A 16,222-nucleotide genomic window follows, 5' to 3' on the forward strand; every position below is an offset into this window, starting at 1 on the left:
CATTCCTAAGCTACTGAACTGCATCAATAGTTTCCGTCATTGTCTAGCCTTCAGGGCTCCATGTTAGAGAATACTGTATTTAATGGTCATTTAATATTCTTCATCACGCACTACATGTAGAATAATGCATGGTCCAGTCTTAGAGTCAGTTAGCTTTTCCCCTCATGACTTCTAGTTTATATCAACATGTTCCCTAAACATTAGATACTAGATAGGGTTTAGGTACATGTCGCTCCGACCCTCCAGACTTTAGTCTCTGCTCCTAGCACAGAGTTCATAGCCCCCAGTTTCTCCTAGTAATACGTCATTGCCAGTTTTCGCGCACTATCAGGTTAGAGGTCCCGGCTCCTTAAGTAGCCCCCTCCTATGTTTCCGCCCATTCATGACATATTCTGTTACGTCTGCACCACATGTCTATGTATACGCCCAGTTACACCTCTTTTTACTCTTATCTTTCGCGACTGCTACGCGTCACGCCTTCTGTTCCACCCACTGCTACGCCTACTGCAATGTAATGCTATGTGTTCGCGCTATGTATATATGCTCGTGTATTGTTATCAAAAGTTAGCGCGCTCATCCCAGACCCAGCCCCAGCAGCTGCTGGGCCCTGTCATCCTATTCCTATGCAGGTTGTCCTGTTCCTGTCCTTATGCTGTATTAAACCTGCAAAACTCCTACTACCTCGAATCTTGACTCTTATTTATTGAGCTATCTGTTATGATATATGTCTAGTCAAAAATAGGGTATTATTTATTTATTTACCACATAATGGCGCCCGAATAGGGACTTGCCCTTTCCCCACGCGTCGGTGAAGCCACGCCGACCCCCTGACCCTCTGCAGCCGTGACGGAACCATACCGGCCACGTGCAGATATTTCTGCTTCAAGTATCCCTCAGGCCCACGGAGGAGACGGAGGAGGCGGTCCAGCATCCAAACGAGACGGTGGAGGAACGCGGCGAGTCCCGACCAGAGCCCAAGCCAAGAGTCCAAGGTCCGAGGTATCCGGAGGCCCACCCGTAACCGAAGTCCGAAGTTCGTCGTCCGTCGTCGTAGCAGTCCAGTCCAGTCCGAAGCTTTCCGTTCTTGCTGCCCGGTGAGTACCATTACTGGGGTAGTATCTAGACAATCTAAATTGACTCTGGTCCGTGGGTTGGTGGTACCCAGGCCCACAAACGAAGTGTTCACCTAGGTGGATACGGGTCTTGATGCGTCCCTTTATGGGACCGGTATGTTCCGTACTGTTTCAGCAGTGCATCCAGTAACTCTAGTCTGTTCCGTTCTCGAGAAATTCTTGTGTTTCTGTTCTCAGTATTCCAGGTAATATTTCTGTCCGAACTGTAATGTTATGATGTTGTTCAATGTATTTCCAATGTCGTGGTATGCCTGAATTGTTTTCCCAATTGTTATTGTTCCTCGTCTATTGTATTGTGTTCCGATTCAAGTTTACAATGTCTCTCTTTTCGAGATTACGTCAGTTAAAAACTAGAAAGGGTTTGTTAGAAGAAGCAGTTCCTGTTCCGCCTAGGGACAGTCCAGGTCACTTTATGTATCAGAAACATGGCATAAGCGCCATATTGTATCTAGATTTATGGGTAGATTATACCAAACAGTTAGAAGAAAAGTATAGATGGCCCGTATCGGGTACATGGGATGCCGAATGCATCATGCGAGTAGAAGAAGCATTATGGAAAAAGAAAGCCAGACAGTCACAGAAAGATGCCATCGAGTTATGGCGCAAAGAAGCTCATAAAAGAACCGAAAAAGAAATCAGAAAGTCAGAACTAAGTAGAGAATCCCAAGAACGAGCCCAAGAAAGAGAATTAATCGAGATAGGTGAACGAGTTAGAACTGAGCAATCAGACAGACAGAGGCATGCCCTTAATAAGGGTATGTATCCTCTTCTTGCTGAGGGCTTGCCAAAAGCGACCCCAGAGGCATCCAGTAATTTCCCGCCACCATTAGTTCCGACCAAGCTACGTCACAAACCGACCGCAGCTGATATTTTTATTTCGTCCTATCTGGACGACACAGTCCCCGAATATGCAAATCCTGTTCACGCTCCGCCAGTCCCTGTAAATCAGGTAATTCCTGCTCCTCCAGACACCGGGGTGCCCTTAACAGCCCCCCCGGGTCAGCCCGCCATACAAGTCCAGCCCACGTTACAATTACCCACCCTGCCAGGACGAAAAGCATCAGTTGATGATTCTAGTTTAGGGGCCGCAGGGGGAGGTCTTCCTCAAACCCCGCCGCCATACAAGCGTTTATCAGCACTCGAATTACATGCTCAAGCATCACAGCGTACTCCTAAAAGTAATGTCTGTTGCAGAAATCAGGCAAACCCTTGACGAATGTGTCTATGACCCAGTTCCAGGCGAATTTAATATGGTTTTATATTCCGTACGCATAAGGAGGGTGACCGAGTATCTAGTCACCTTGCCGAATATGAAAGAAGATCTAGACAGAATATATCGTTTCATCCGTACAGGGGATGATCCAGAAAGTATTAGTAATGCCATGTCTCAAAGGAAAGCCGAGATTCAGCGCATGATATTAAAGTTCTTAATTAACTGTCTAATAAGAGAACAAGATTACCCGTCTAAAGATCCAGCCGAAATGAAAATCCTGACAAAGTGGAGTGATAATATAGCCGAAGGAAAGCACAATACCATTAGTGCCATGGAAAGTATGTACAAGAAAATCCGTAGAGAAATAATAAAGATACACGAACAGCGTAAAGCAGCACAAGTAAGCGAGAAAGAAAGTACCTCCGATCCTGAAGAGGAAGACGACGAGAATACTGCCAGAATAGCGTATGTAGGGAAACCTAGATTTCCAGATCGCCATTTACGTCTAGAACCCAAGTCTACTTTCCATCATCCAGCACCAGAACAAGGTTCCCTAGAACAAGTATTTCAAGCTACCGATCACATTCTGAAATCACGAATCGGTTACAGTGAGTTAAGTACTATGCATGAACAGGAATTAGTGCGATCAGCAGTCCGATGGATTACTGATTCTACCACTTTTCCAGACGAAATAGTGGCACAAATGTTTCTGAAATTGCCCCCAGCCGAGCAGCGACTGGTGGGTATGTATATGATTCAGTACCTCATTACTCTGTATGAGGGTCAGCACTCTGATCCAGGTCCGTTACATGATATCCTGAACGAGTTACTCCAGTATAAATGGAGAGGTCTAGGTACCGATTTAATTAGTGTCATTCTAGAACAGCGTCACAAATATAGAACATTCTTGAACCCGCATTTTGTTCATGTCTCACCCCCAGAAAGTAAATCATTCTACATAGACAGACAGAATCCGTTACGAGAAGTCCACCCAGTTAAAGGAGCGGGTGGCGAAATGCAACGAGTGTTTGTATACACTCCAATCACAAAGATGGAACTCCTTGAAATGAAGAAATTAATTCCCTGTCATGACAAAGATCCAGCAGGGTTCCATCGAGAATTAAAAGACATGCTCCGTATGGGAGAATACACATACCCGGATATCATTAAAATGTTAAAGGTTCTGCTACCCGCAGGGGTGTATGAAAAGCTAAAAGAAAAAGAATGGGAGGTGGGAGAGAAAAAGATCGATTGGGCAGTTCTAGAAGCTGAAGATAAGATACGTGTACCAGGTACTGGTCTAGGAGAGAAATGTAAAGAATTACCAGAATTATTAATTCAAGTTTTACCCAGATTATTAACAACGAGAAAAGAAGACTGGGATGCAATCTCAGCCTGTAAACAGAAACAAGATGAAGATATTAGTGATTTTTATTCTAGATTTGAAAAGTGCTTTAGTATCAACAGTGGTCTCAAGACAAGTAGTGAGTCGTACCCTCACCTTTTTGTTACTAAATTAGTCGAGAATTCAAGTCCACCAATTAAAAACCGAGTCCTGAAAGTCGAAAGCACCTGGCAAGCTAATACTCCGTCCCAGATGCTCCAGATGCTCCAGTATCACCAGAATAGAATCAGGGAAGAGCAAGAACACGAAAGAAAACGTATGAAAGATACGAAAATGAAAGTACTAGTTGCACAATCTGTTCCTCAAGACAGTCAGAAGAGGGGTCCGAATCAAGCCAGTCATCCTGCAGCTCCCGTTAAAGGGAACTGCAATTATTGTAAACAGCCAGGTCATTTTATAAATGAGTGTGCAGTCCTGAAACATAACATAGCTACTGGTAAGACTAAAGAAAGACCACGTCCGCCTAGACAAGAACAAGTTTCACAGATTCCTCAGCCACAGAATGCACCACAGACAGTTACAGCACCGCAGCCTATTGCTGCAACACAGCACGTTACATCGCAGATGTACCAGTATGCACAGTCTGAGTATCCAGAGTACCAGCCATATTCATGAAACAGCCTAGAGAGGGAGGTAGGCTTGCCTCTCATCGAGATACCTGTAGATCAAGAAGGTCCCTATGTTCACAGTCAAGTATTAGGGAAAGACAGAAAGTTTTTGATTGATACAGGGGCAAGTAGGACCACAATTAGTCACGCCGAAGTTCCAGGGGCTCCGCTCTCAGGCTCAAGAAATGTTTCCCTTGGATTTTCAGGAAAGCCTATCGTTAATGAGATCTCAAAGCCAGTTACTCTAGAAGTAGGTCCATTGTCCCGCACTACTGATCTGTTGCTTACTAAGTCATGTCCAGAAAATCTATTAGGCATTAAAACACTGAAAGAGTTAGGTGCCGTTATATGTTGTTCCCCAGAGGGAATACGTCTGTTCCTACGTGACTTTAAGGGTCACTATGTATTACGAGATTTTGATTCCAGACTGTCCAATGTTCCGCAGCATTTATGGGCGCAAGGTCCAACTGATGTAGGTTATATGCAAATCACACCCTATCGTGTGACCCTGAAACCAGGTGTAGTGTTACCACGAATCAGGCAGTACAGATTGCCACCTGAGGCTGTAGCAGCCTTATCCAAAATTATAGACGAGCTCATGGCTCAAGGAGTAGTTGTAGAAACTGACTCCAATGTATGTAACTCTCCGATCATTCCAGTCATGAAACGTACTGATCCAAATGCACCCCCAGTATATCGATTAGTGATTGACCTACGAGAACTTAACAAATGTATTATTCCGCAGTACCCAGTTGTCCCAGACATCTCTTCCCTATTGACAGCCATTGATTCCGAAGCCACGTTCTTCACAGTAATAGACCTCAAGAATGCATTTTTTAGTGTTCCTATTCATCCAGACAGCCAGTTTCTTTTCGGATTTTGTTTAAATGGAAGGAGCTATATGTTCACACGCGCTCCTCAAGGTTTCACAGAAAGCCCTAGTATTTACAGTCAAGCACTCAAGAGACAACTAGACAACATTCACATGCCAACTGACACTGCCCTGCTCCAGTATGTCGATGATCTACTGATCACAGCCCGTTCTGAACGTGACTGCGAGCGAGCGTCACTCACGGTTTTGTATTTCCTAGCCGAGATGGGGCACAAGGTGTCACCTTCGAAGCTTCAATTCTGTGTCCAGCAAGTGGTCTACTTAGGACACTTACTGTCCAAGAGGGGTAGGCAGTTGACACCAGACCGTATCCAGTTAATAGCGAGTCTTCCCCAGCCCAGGACCCAGAAGGAGGTACGTGCCTTTATCGGCCTCACTTCTTATTGCAGACAATGGATTCCCCAGTATGCATTTCTAGCCAAGCCACTGATACAGTTAACGACACAGGAGGCAGCCGTATCGACTGTTCTCCCTTGGACATTTGAACATACACTTAGTTTCAACGAGTTAAAGAAAGCTTTATGCCAAGCTCCAGTTCTAGCCACACCAAACTACAGTAAGCCTTTTATACTTTTCGTCACAGAACGTGAAGGTACAGCATTATCTGTTCTTACACAAGATCAAGCAGGACAATACAAGCCCTGTGCTTATTTTTCGAGCACATTAGATCCAGTCGCCCAGGCGTTGCCTGCGTGCCTCAAGTCAGTTGCAGCCACAGCACTAGCTATCAGACAAAGTGATTCTATAGTTTTAGGACATACTTTGACAGTACAAGTCCCACACTCCGTGGAAGTTCTTTTAAACCGAACACAAACACAGCACTTGACAATTGCACGTTTAACAGGTTATGAATTGACACTGTTCCAGCCACACATAGATATTAGACGCTGCAACATCCTGAATCCTGCTACACTGTTACCATCAGTTAGTTCAAATTCTGCCACACACGACTGTGTGGAAGTAGTCAACATTACGACAAAGCCAAGACAAGACCTGACAGACATTCCGTTACCAGACTCCGACCTGACACTTTATGTGGATGGTTCATGTATGAGAACTAGTACAGGAGAACTAGTCGCCGCGTATGCAGTGACTACTGACACCGAAGTTATTGAAACACACCGTATTGACACTCTGTCCGCTCAAGCAGCAGAGCTAGTTGCTCTGACACAAGCCTGCATACACGCCAAGAACCTGAAAGTTAATGTTTACACAGATTCACGTTACGCATTTGGAGTTGTACACGACTTCGGAGTGCTCTGGCAGGAGAGAGGTTTCATGACTTCTCATGGAACCAAGATTCAGCATGGTTTCCTTATTCAAGCTCTGTTAGATGCAATACACTTACCGACATCTATTGCTATCATGAAATGCAAAGCACATACGAAAGTCACTGACATTATTTCTCAAGGTAATGATCTAGCAGATCGCACAGCCAAGCTTACAGCACAGACTCTAGACATTCCAGTTAACCTGACACACACTCCAGATCCGATTACATGTATGACAGTTAAGGACCCTACTGAAGATGTCATAGATATCCAGTTACATGCTACTCCCGATGAAATCAAGAAATGGTCCGAACAAGGAGGGGTCCAGACAGATCAAGGATGGTTAACGAAGGGTAGAGCCACATGGTTTCTCCCCGACTCTATGGTTCAAGTCATCATTAATACCGCACATAGTCCAGCACATTTAGGAGAAAAAGCTATGTTAGACAGTATCCAGAACATTTGGTTCAACAAACATTTACGAGCTGCAGCCAAGCAGAAAGTCCGTACCTGTATGATATGTTGTCAGTTTAATCCAGGTAAAAGTGTCCCGGTGGAACAAGGTGGTTTCCAGCCTCCTGACCACCCTTTTGAGGTCCTCCAGATGGATTATATTCAGATGGAGCGATGTCGAGGTTTCAAGTATGTCCTTGTAGTTGTATGCGCTTTGTCCAGATGGACAGAAGCATATCCAGTCCCAGATTACACAGCCGCGACCACTGCCAAGCAGTTGGTTCGTGAGTTCTTCCCTCGATATGGACTCCCTAGAGTCGTATATTCTGATAACGGTCAGCCATTCTCATCTGAGTTGATGAAGCACGTTTCCCTGTTGTTAGGGTACCAGTGGAAGTTCCATTGTGTACGCCATCCCGAAGCAGCCGGTCTAGTCGAGAGACATAATCAGACTCTGAAAATTCAAATTGCAAAAATATGTAAAGATAAGGGTGTGGACTGGCTAGTAGCTCTGCCAGTCGCTTTGTTTTATATGCGCATGGTCGCACATTCCAGATCAGGTCTGTCCCCGTATGAGGTCGTATTCGGCCGCCCCCCTAACATGTGGGGTACTCCTAGACCCCGAAGTATTACTGATGTTTCATGTAATATGCTGACAGATTACCTAGCTTCCTTGATGTCTGCCCTCAACTCATGTCGTTCACAGGTTGCTGCCGCATTTCCAGACAATACCGAGGTGGCACCGCATGAAATCGTTCCAGGTTCCATGGTGATGGTCCGGAACTTTGACAGATCAAGTCCGCTGGAGCCACGTTGGAAGGAGCCCCGTCAGGTCCTCCTCACCACCCGTACAGCCGTGAAATTGGAAGGACGTCGCGGCTGGGTACACCTTTCGCACGTCAAGAAATTCTACGGATTGAAACCGGTCTCTAAAAACATTTTCCAGGATATCAAGACTTGTCAAAACATTGTTCCTAAGGACTGTCCCGCAAATGACATTGATACAACCCCTCCCTTGGTAGAGAAAACTCCGCAGCAGGAGTATAAGCAAAAACTCCGGTCTAGTAAAATAAGTCAGTCAGTTTGATTGTATAAGTCCTCCCCTAGGTGAAACGGTTAGACTGTTTCTGACATGTATAAAATAGACCCCCATAGTGAGAGAGTTAGTCAAAACTCAAACCGATGTATCGTTTTTCTAAGTTTCATATTATTCATCAGCATAATGATTTCCTGCACTAGTTACGCATTTTTCCTGTGTTTTCCAGTTTTTCATGTAAATAAGTCTGCTAATGCTACAGTAGAGCACACGTTTAGTGATCTGCCTCCTCACGAATATTCATACCGCCTCGCTATGCGTAATAACTCATTTATCCGCATGTTACATTATTCACACCAGACCAGCAATGCCACTAATTGTTGGGTGTGTGGTCGACTCCCCCCTTTCCAGACACCGAAGGGAGTTCTGCCACTTTTTCCTTATCCGTTTTCACATAATGGTTCGTGTGGAGCATGGTCCACGTTAACGTCATCCGTAACAGATATGTCTTTTCTTAACAGCACATGTTTCCCAGACAAGCAAGGTTTCCCCCACAGAACAGGTTTAGATCTAGAAAATGAAGTGTATAATTTAGGTAATTATTCGTCGAATTTTATGGTCCTGAATGTTCAGTCTGATACTACTCCAGACTTACCTGCTATTTCAGTATTACCAGTCAAAGGCGAATTATGTGTCCGAAATCATGGTTCTGTACACGTAGGACATAGTGATTGTACTACTATTATCAAGTATAGTGACAGTGGGAAATCTATTTTTAAAGCTTCACGACATTCTTATTTTGTTTGTGGTCAAACTGCATATGTTCGTCTGCCCCTCGATTGGGAGGGAACCTGTTACATTGCCTTCCTACTGCCACCTGTTTTTCTAGCCCCACCTGACTACCATAGGAATTCCTACCTAGTACATACTAGACACAAGAGAAACCTCCCGATTGTCGATTATACTGAAACCGCTGCAGAGCAATTCATTGATATTGATAAAGGTGTGTTCCCTTATTTAGGTACGGTTGTAAACAGTAAGCTAATTCGTAGGTTAACAAGAACCCTTGAAGCAGTAGTAGATGAGACTGCCTCCGCTCTAGGTAACTTAACTGAAGAGCAATCCTTTATGAGAATTGTCGTGCTCCAGAATCGTCTCGTCCTTGACGTCATACTGGCCGATAGGGGCGGGGCCTGTAGAGTCCTCGGATCCAGTTGTTGCATTTTCATTCCAAATAACGCGCCGTCTGTTTATTCAGCTATAACCAGACTCCATAAAATTGCCCATCTATTACACCAAGATCCAGGCACCTGGACATGGTCCGGTTGGTTCTGGAATATAATTTCCGCCTGGGGATGGAAAGTCCTGTCCTTTCTAGGTATTGCAGTAGCGATCATATTCAGCTGCTGCCTCTGTATACAATGTGGCCCTGCGATTTGCGGCATGTGTGCTACCTCTTGTATTCCTAGTCCCAAGCCCCGTTCTAAATCTCGTTCCAAGACAATTCGAGATGAACAAATGGTACTGTATGAAATGATAGATGGTATCATGAATATTAATGTTTCCTGATGGAAACGTAGTGACAAGGAGGGAATGTGGAAAAGTAAATTTTGCCATGTTCTGTGTCCCTACGTGTCATCCATCATATGTTATGTGTGCATGACCAATATGCATATGTTATTCCCCATGTCCGATTAATGACGCAACTACAGTTGTGTCCACCTCTAGTATGCCAGTTTCCAGTCCTCGTGAATACTACGAATATCAGGCCTATGTAAAATAATGTTGCCACGTTTCTCAGTGTGCACGTTATTTCATTATAAAGTCCCCGTTTCCAGGCCTCAACAGGGCCCGGACATCAGATTCAGCTCCTGTCTCCTGAAGCCTCGCTGAGGAGCGATCCAGCCCCCACCTGTATCCTCGACCTTTCACTTACTTCCTGCCTCGCAGTGCCCGGTGCAGCTTGGCTCTGCCTCTGAGTCTGCCAAAAGTATGTTATAGTTCCAGTTATCAGTTCAGTCCTCCTTCTCTGCATTCCTAAGCTACTGAACTGCATCAATAGTTTCCGTCATTGTCTAGCCTTCAGGGCTCCATGTTAGAGAATACTGTATTTAATGGTCATTTAATATTCTTCATCACGCACTACATGTAGAATAATGCATGGTCCAGTCTTAGAGTCAGTTAGCTTTTCCCCTCATGACTTCTAGTTTATATCAACATGTTCCCTAAACATTAGATACTAGATAGGGTTTAGGTACATGTCGCTCCGACCCTCCAGACTTTAGTCTCTGCTCCTAGCACAGAGTTCATAGCCCCCAGTTTCTCCTAGTAATACGTCATTGCCAGTTTTCGCGCACTATCAGGTTAGAGGTCCCGGCTCCTTAAGTAGCCCCCTCCTATGTTTCCGCCCATTCATGACATATTCTGTTACGTCTGCACCACATGTCTATGTATACGCCCAGTTACACCTCTTTTTACTCTTATCTTTCGCGACTGCTACGCGTCACGCCTTCTGTTCCACCCACTGCTACGCCTACTGCAATGTAATGCTATGTGTTCGCGCTATGTATATATGCTCGTGTATTGTTATCAAAAGTTAGCGCGCTCATCCCAGACCCAGCCCCAGCAGCTGCTGGGCCCTGTCATCCTATTCCTATGCAGGTTGTCCTGTTCCTGTCCTTATGCTGTATTAAACCTGCAAAACTCCTACTACCTCGAATCTTGACTCTTATTTATTGAGCTATCTGTTATGATATATGTCTAGTCAAAAATAGGGTATTATTTATTTATTTACCACAAGACATATGCGGAGGTTCCAGGAAAGGTTGAGGGAGGACAGAGGTCCACACACCCCTCTACCACCTTCCAATATTGAGAGTTGATTTGATTTCAAAGGCAAGCATCATTTATTTCCCTCCCCATCCAAAACCATGTTGTTAATTGAGTCCTGAAGTTGGCCTCTGATGTCTCCATGTGGAAGAGTATGAAATACAGGCTAAACAGCAACACAGGCGATAATTTTAGTGGCTGCATAGCACGGTGGCTGACCGTCACTTGTTTTGGCTCCGGTGAAGAAAATCCTGATTATGGTTTCTGTTGATGTTTACTTGTTTGCAAGGAGGGCTTACCGAGAAGCAGTGCATTATTTCCAACTGCACTTAAATCATCACTGCCGGGTTATTAGGTGCTATGGACCCTGTGGGTGGGGGGCTCTAAAATGTGTCCCCATTGAAAGGGTCTTGAAGTTAAAGAAGCTATGTGTTGGTGGGATACCTACAAAACAGTTGTGTCAGATGGAGTGTGTGCGTGGCTGTACGCATCACAGATATATGGACTACAAATACAAACAACCCCACTGTGAGGAACTAGAGGCCATGGTAATGCCTCCAAAGTATCGGTTGTGATATGACATCACTACAGGGGGCTCACTTGACAAAGGAGGAACTCATCATACTGGCAAAGACATGGGTGTTCTCATGGTATGGCCACTTTCAAACCTGACAGTCAGTTAACCACATTATAATTCTGTTAAGTCTCAAACAGCTCAAAAAATATTGTTTGGGATGGAATATTGGTAGGCATGGTGAGGTGGAGAAAGCTGTATATATGCCCTAACTCCAAAGTTGTAAGAGGGTGGTTATCCACTCCTGTATAATTTGAAGTAATCAAGTTAATCGTGAATCTAATGATCAGTGTGCTGTGTCTGATTGAGTGTACCCAAACACTCTGTGTTATAACGTAAATCAAGGCTAGCTAGCAAATTTGCCTTCTAGTCTCAGGCACGCACTACTATGAGTGGAAAATTTCCAATGTTTAAAATAGTTTAGACATAATGCGTAAATCAAAATAGTCAAACATTTTTGGTTTAATATACATCAAGAATATGGCATTCCTGGAATCAAGTACTCCCTTCCTCTTCCAGTTACCTACAATAAAGAAAGCATAAGAATGTATATCTCAATTACTCCTTAATTATAAATAGACAAAAGATTTTTTAATTTGAGCATTACTCTCTTTTTACAATATTAATTTTGCTTTAAAACGGGTAATTTTGACTACTCATACAAACACATCTTAAAAAGCCTGGTGACAAATGGTACTGATATATTCATACCGGTCACATCACAATTATATACACATTTTAATGGTTCTCTGAATCTTACTTGGCAAAAAAGCCTATCGCCAAACCATACTCCTTCCACATTGCACTCATTATATAAAATGCCATTCCTCTACAACGCAAGAAAGGATAAGGCTGTATTATAGGTGAACAGAATAGTACATTGGGTTAGGTAGAAGATGTAAAAGTAATAATATATATGGTATGAAGTACCCCTTGATGTGCATTATAAAGATATTGTAAGTCACTGAGGCGTTCCCTGACCATACACAGTACGAGGCCAAAGACCTATTTCCTTATAGAGTCATGGAACTCTGAGATGACTTGCAGGATCCATTTATTGCATGGAACAGGGTGTTTTATTCATTATAATGCATGGCCACACCATCAACCTTACCACAAACCACTAAAATCCTTGGTGTCTTGCTCTTTCATGTTTGTTTTGGACATAATAAATAAATGCAGAATCTGAACTGCAAAATGAAAAACACCAAAATGCAGTTTGCAATTTTTTATAAAAAGATATTAGAATGAGTATAATGTATATCAAATTAAACCCTTGTGCGCTGCGCAAATTCCCCTGCTGTGCAGGCGAATTAATGAGTGGGTGGGGTTCGGACGGCCGCCGGCCATCCTCCGCACATGCCCACTGTGCTGTCGGACGGCATGCAAGGGGTTAAAAAAAGCTGCTCCTGAGATTGTGTGGAAACATGCAGAGATTGTATATTTCTGTCAATGACTGATGTCATGGAAAAAAGTAGATGATGGAACTTCGAGGTGACTTGCATTATCCTTATAATATATGGCAGGAGGTATTTTATTCCTTATGACCATTATCCTTCCTACAAACCGCAGGTAAATGCTTGCTGTGTTTCATAGGAAGGAAATAGGTTGTTTGCAGTCATGAGGAATACAAGAATCTGTAGTGCAAAATAAAACTTAAAAAAGCAGTTCGATATTTGTTGCAAAACGATATTAAAATCAGTTTAATACAAGTCAGATTTTTAAAACAAAACGCTGTAGAGAGATTCTATCATTCATGTAATTATCTAAAGCATGCAAAAAATTAACAGGCTGCCATAAATATCTCTATTCTTCTAATCGCTTTTCACCTAGAAAAACAGAGAAGGAAAACCACGTCCCGTTTTTGTTGTTTAAACTGAAGTTTTAATTATGCTTTGTGTCCTGTCCTATCACTCTGGCTGCACGCAGCAGACGTTATGACATCAGAACTCAATTGTAATAAGTGATTAAAGTGGAGCATATACGTAAATGTTGTATTACAGAAAACTAGAGTTGTCACAAGGCGCCTGTAAAAATGAAATTAGTGGCAGGCTTGTATACAGAGATTGCAAGCTCCCATGCAGGGCTCGAGTCGGGGTACCACGCGGGTGGACGGCGTCCCCCCACTTATTTTACCGGGGACGCCATCCCCCCTGCAAACAGCTGGACTTCACTCTTTGGCCTCTCTGGGACGAGGAGCTCGGCACCTTTCGTGACGTCACTTCCTGTTGTGCCGTCACTTCCGGTGACAGCGTCCCCCACTTCTTTTTTTACGACTTGTGCCCTGCTCCCATGTATTACATATGGGATGAAGTATCCCCTTTTGTACAATATATAGATATTACAAGTCTCCAAGGAGTTGCATGACCACATAGAGGAAGAGGAATGATGCCGAAGGGTGAGTTCCTTAAGCCTTTCCGTGCTCGGGAGCACTCCCTTGTGCTGCGAACGACCGTTGGCTGTCGGAGCCCCGCCCACCCTTTAGAACGCCCGCACCGCGGCAGAATTGCCGCCGCGGTTAAGGCGTTAATGAGGTCATGGATCTCTGAGGTGACTTGCAATCATATTTTGATCTACTGCAAAGGGTGCAATACTCCCCATAATGCATAGCCACATAGTCAACCTTACCACAAACCACGTAAATCCTTGGTGTCTTGTTCTTTCTTGTTCATTTCAGACACAAAGAAAAAAGCTACATCTGGACTGTGATATTTAAAACATCAAAAGGCAACTAGTAATGTTTGCAAAAAGTTATTCATGTACATCATATAAAAACGGTTTCTGGGTTGTGTAGAAACATGCAAAGAGTCTCTCGTTCCGGTAATGACCCATGACATAGAAAAAATAAACTTGTTGCCATAAATATCTCCTTTCTACTGATGACTTTTTTTTTTTAGAAAAACATATTAGAAGAATGAAACATTCAGTCCCTGTTTTCCGTGCTTTGAGTGCAGCGCGCAATTGTGCTCCATGACCTGTCTTTCACCTTGTCTGCTGGCTTTGGCAGCAGGCATTGTGGTGTTAGAACTCACTGTAATAATTCATTACATTTCACTAGTGCTGGGCTGTCCAGGGTGGTCACACAGTGAATTGTACCTAAAATCTGACAGGACCAGAATCCCTTGCTGAGTCCTATTAGCAAATATTTAACTGTTTGCATTTTTCAGTGGCCTTAATGACCAGCCCACGCAGATTGGCCACTCGATATTTCTGGATATTTTTATGGGTGCGCATTGGGTTGGACAGTCTACTTACTGTCTCTTGTCTATGGATGCATGGGCATAGACCTCACCAAGTTTATGATTTTTGTAATTCTTTCGGGTTGTAGTTTCTGGTGGTCATTTTATCTTGTGTGCATTTTTACTGGTCACATCAGTGGCTTTGAAAGCTTCAAACCCACAGACTTGACCACATTTAGTCTTGTGAAAGAACCGAGCAGCAGTGCATGTGCTATTATCGACTGCACATTTTTTACTTCCGGGTCTTCTCAGGGAACCCTTCATCCTCAAACCCAGATTATCAGGCTGCATCACAATGCCTGGGGGTTAGAGTTATGTCAACAAGCTCTGACAGTTGTCGTTCCCTCTCAAATTCAGAAAAATTAGAAGCTGGCTAAGTTTTGAGCACTGTAAAAATACAACCAGAGAAAATTGCACTTCTTTACATTCAACGCTGTATCCTCTTCACAGGCTATTGGATGCAAACGTCGAATCTTTGCGCCAAGGGTGGCTGGACCTTACCTGGCAGCGCCTGCGGAGTGTCATGGAGTCTGTGCGTCGGTGTTGATTGCTCTGCTTTTATTCGTCCCCCTCGCGCCTCACTCCCTCCCGGAGGCGCATCAGAGGTCCCCCGTGACGCTAGAAAATGATCCCACTTGAGTGCGCGGTGCGGGCTCGTGTCTGGGACCCCCCTCCCCTCCCCCCCTTCCTCATCACTCCCTGAGGGACCCCAACCACTGGAGGATGTGCGCAGCCGCACACACTGGCATTCCCACACTGGTGTGCGCGTCACACCAGTCCTTGGCATGGTCTGACATGCCCCTGCAGGGGGCCTAAGCAGATCTGTTATGAGCATTTAAACTCTATGACCAAGATTTACTATAGTGCTACCTGAGGTTCGCGTGCAGTTAGGTAACACGAACCATACAAAAGGACATGTAACCCCTGATAACCCATGCACAGCAGGCATAATGTGGCGCAGAAGTGCACACCACCCCTAGGCTTCCATGCCCGGCCAGGCCAACTAACGCCAGGCGAAGTAGAGCGGCCTGCTGTGCTTGGAAAACAACACTGTGATATTTCTAGCTACCGATGCACTAGGTATAATTTTGATGAAAATTAGCTCGCCTTACGTGATGTACCATCTGGGCAGTTGTCATTACAGAAACATTGCACAGCAGGCTGTGCTCCGAGTAAGAAACACTCACGCAGACACCGCCTGCTCTCGTTTGCGCAGCAACGCCCGGCTGAGTCGTGTTTAGCGCTCTGCAAACCACAATTTTAGCGCATGCTTGGCCGTCACAGCTTCGGCGCTCAGTGTGTTGTAAACATGCTGCAACACAATGTTTTGCTGTTCACGTAACGGAAGGCTGAAGCTGTTTTACTCAAACTGACATTGGCAGACGCAGGCCAATGTGTCCATCAGAGCCGCAACTAGAGCCAAATTTCGGGGGGGGGGGGGGAGGGGGGGCGCTAAGAAAAAATTTCGGGGGGGGGCTGAACCTTTAATCCGTAGGCAGAGTGGAGCTGCAGGCCCTCCAACAAGGGGTGAAACAACAGCAAGGCCTAATTAACATTCAAATGGTCATT

General features: G+C 44.5%; 1 protein-coding gene across 1 annotated transcript in view; it reads right to left on the reverse strand.

The window, feature by feature from the left end:
- Positions 1 to 15,266, reverse strand: part of LOC144797863 (vomeronasal type-2 receptor 26-like) — a 56,592-nt gene extending 41,326 nt beyond the window's left edge. The window contains exon 1 of the mRNA XM_078668664.1: positions 15,155 to 15,266. The gene's annotated coding sequence lies outside the window, so the exon portion shown is untranslated. The remainder of the gene's footprint in view (positions 1 to 15,154) is intronic.
- Positions 15,267 to 16,222: the final 956 nt, after the last annotated feature.

The sequence above is a fragment of the Lissotriton helveticus genome, chromosome 12 (assembly GCF_964261635.1).
Source record: "Lissotriton helveticus chromosome 12, aLisHel1.1, whole genome shotgun sequence".
NCBI classification, from domain to species: Eukaryota; Metazoa; Chordata; class Amphibia; order Caudata; family Salamandridae; genus Lissotriton; species Lissotriton helveticus.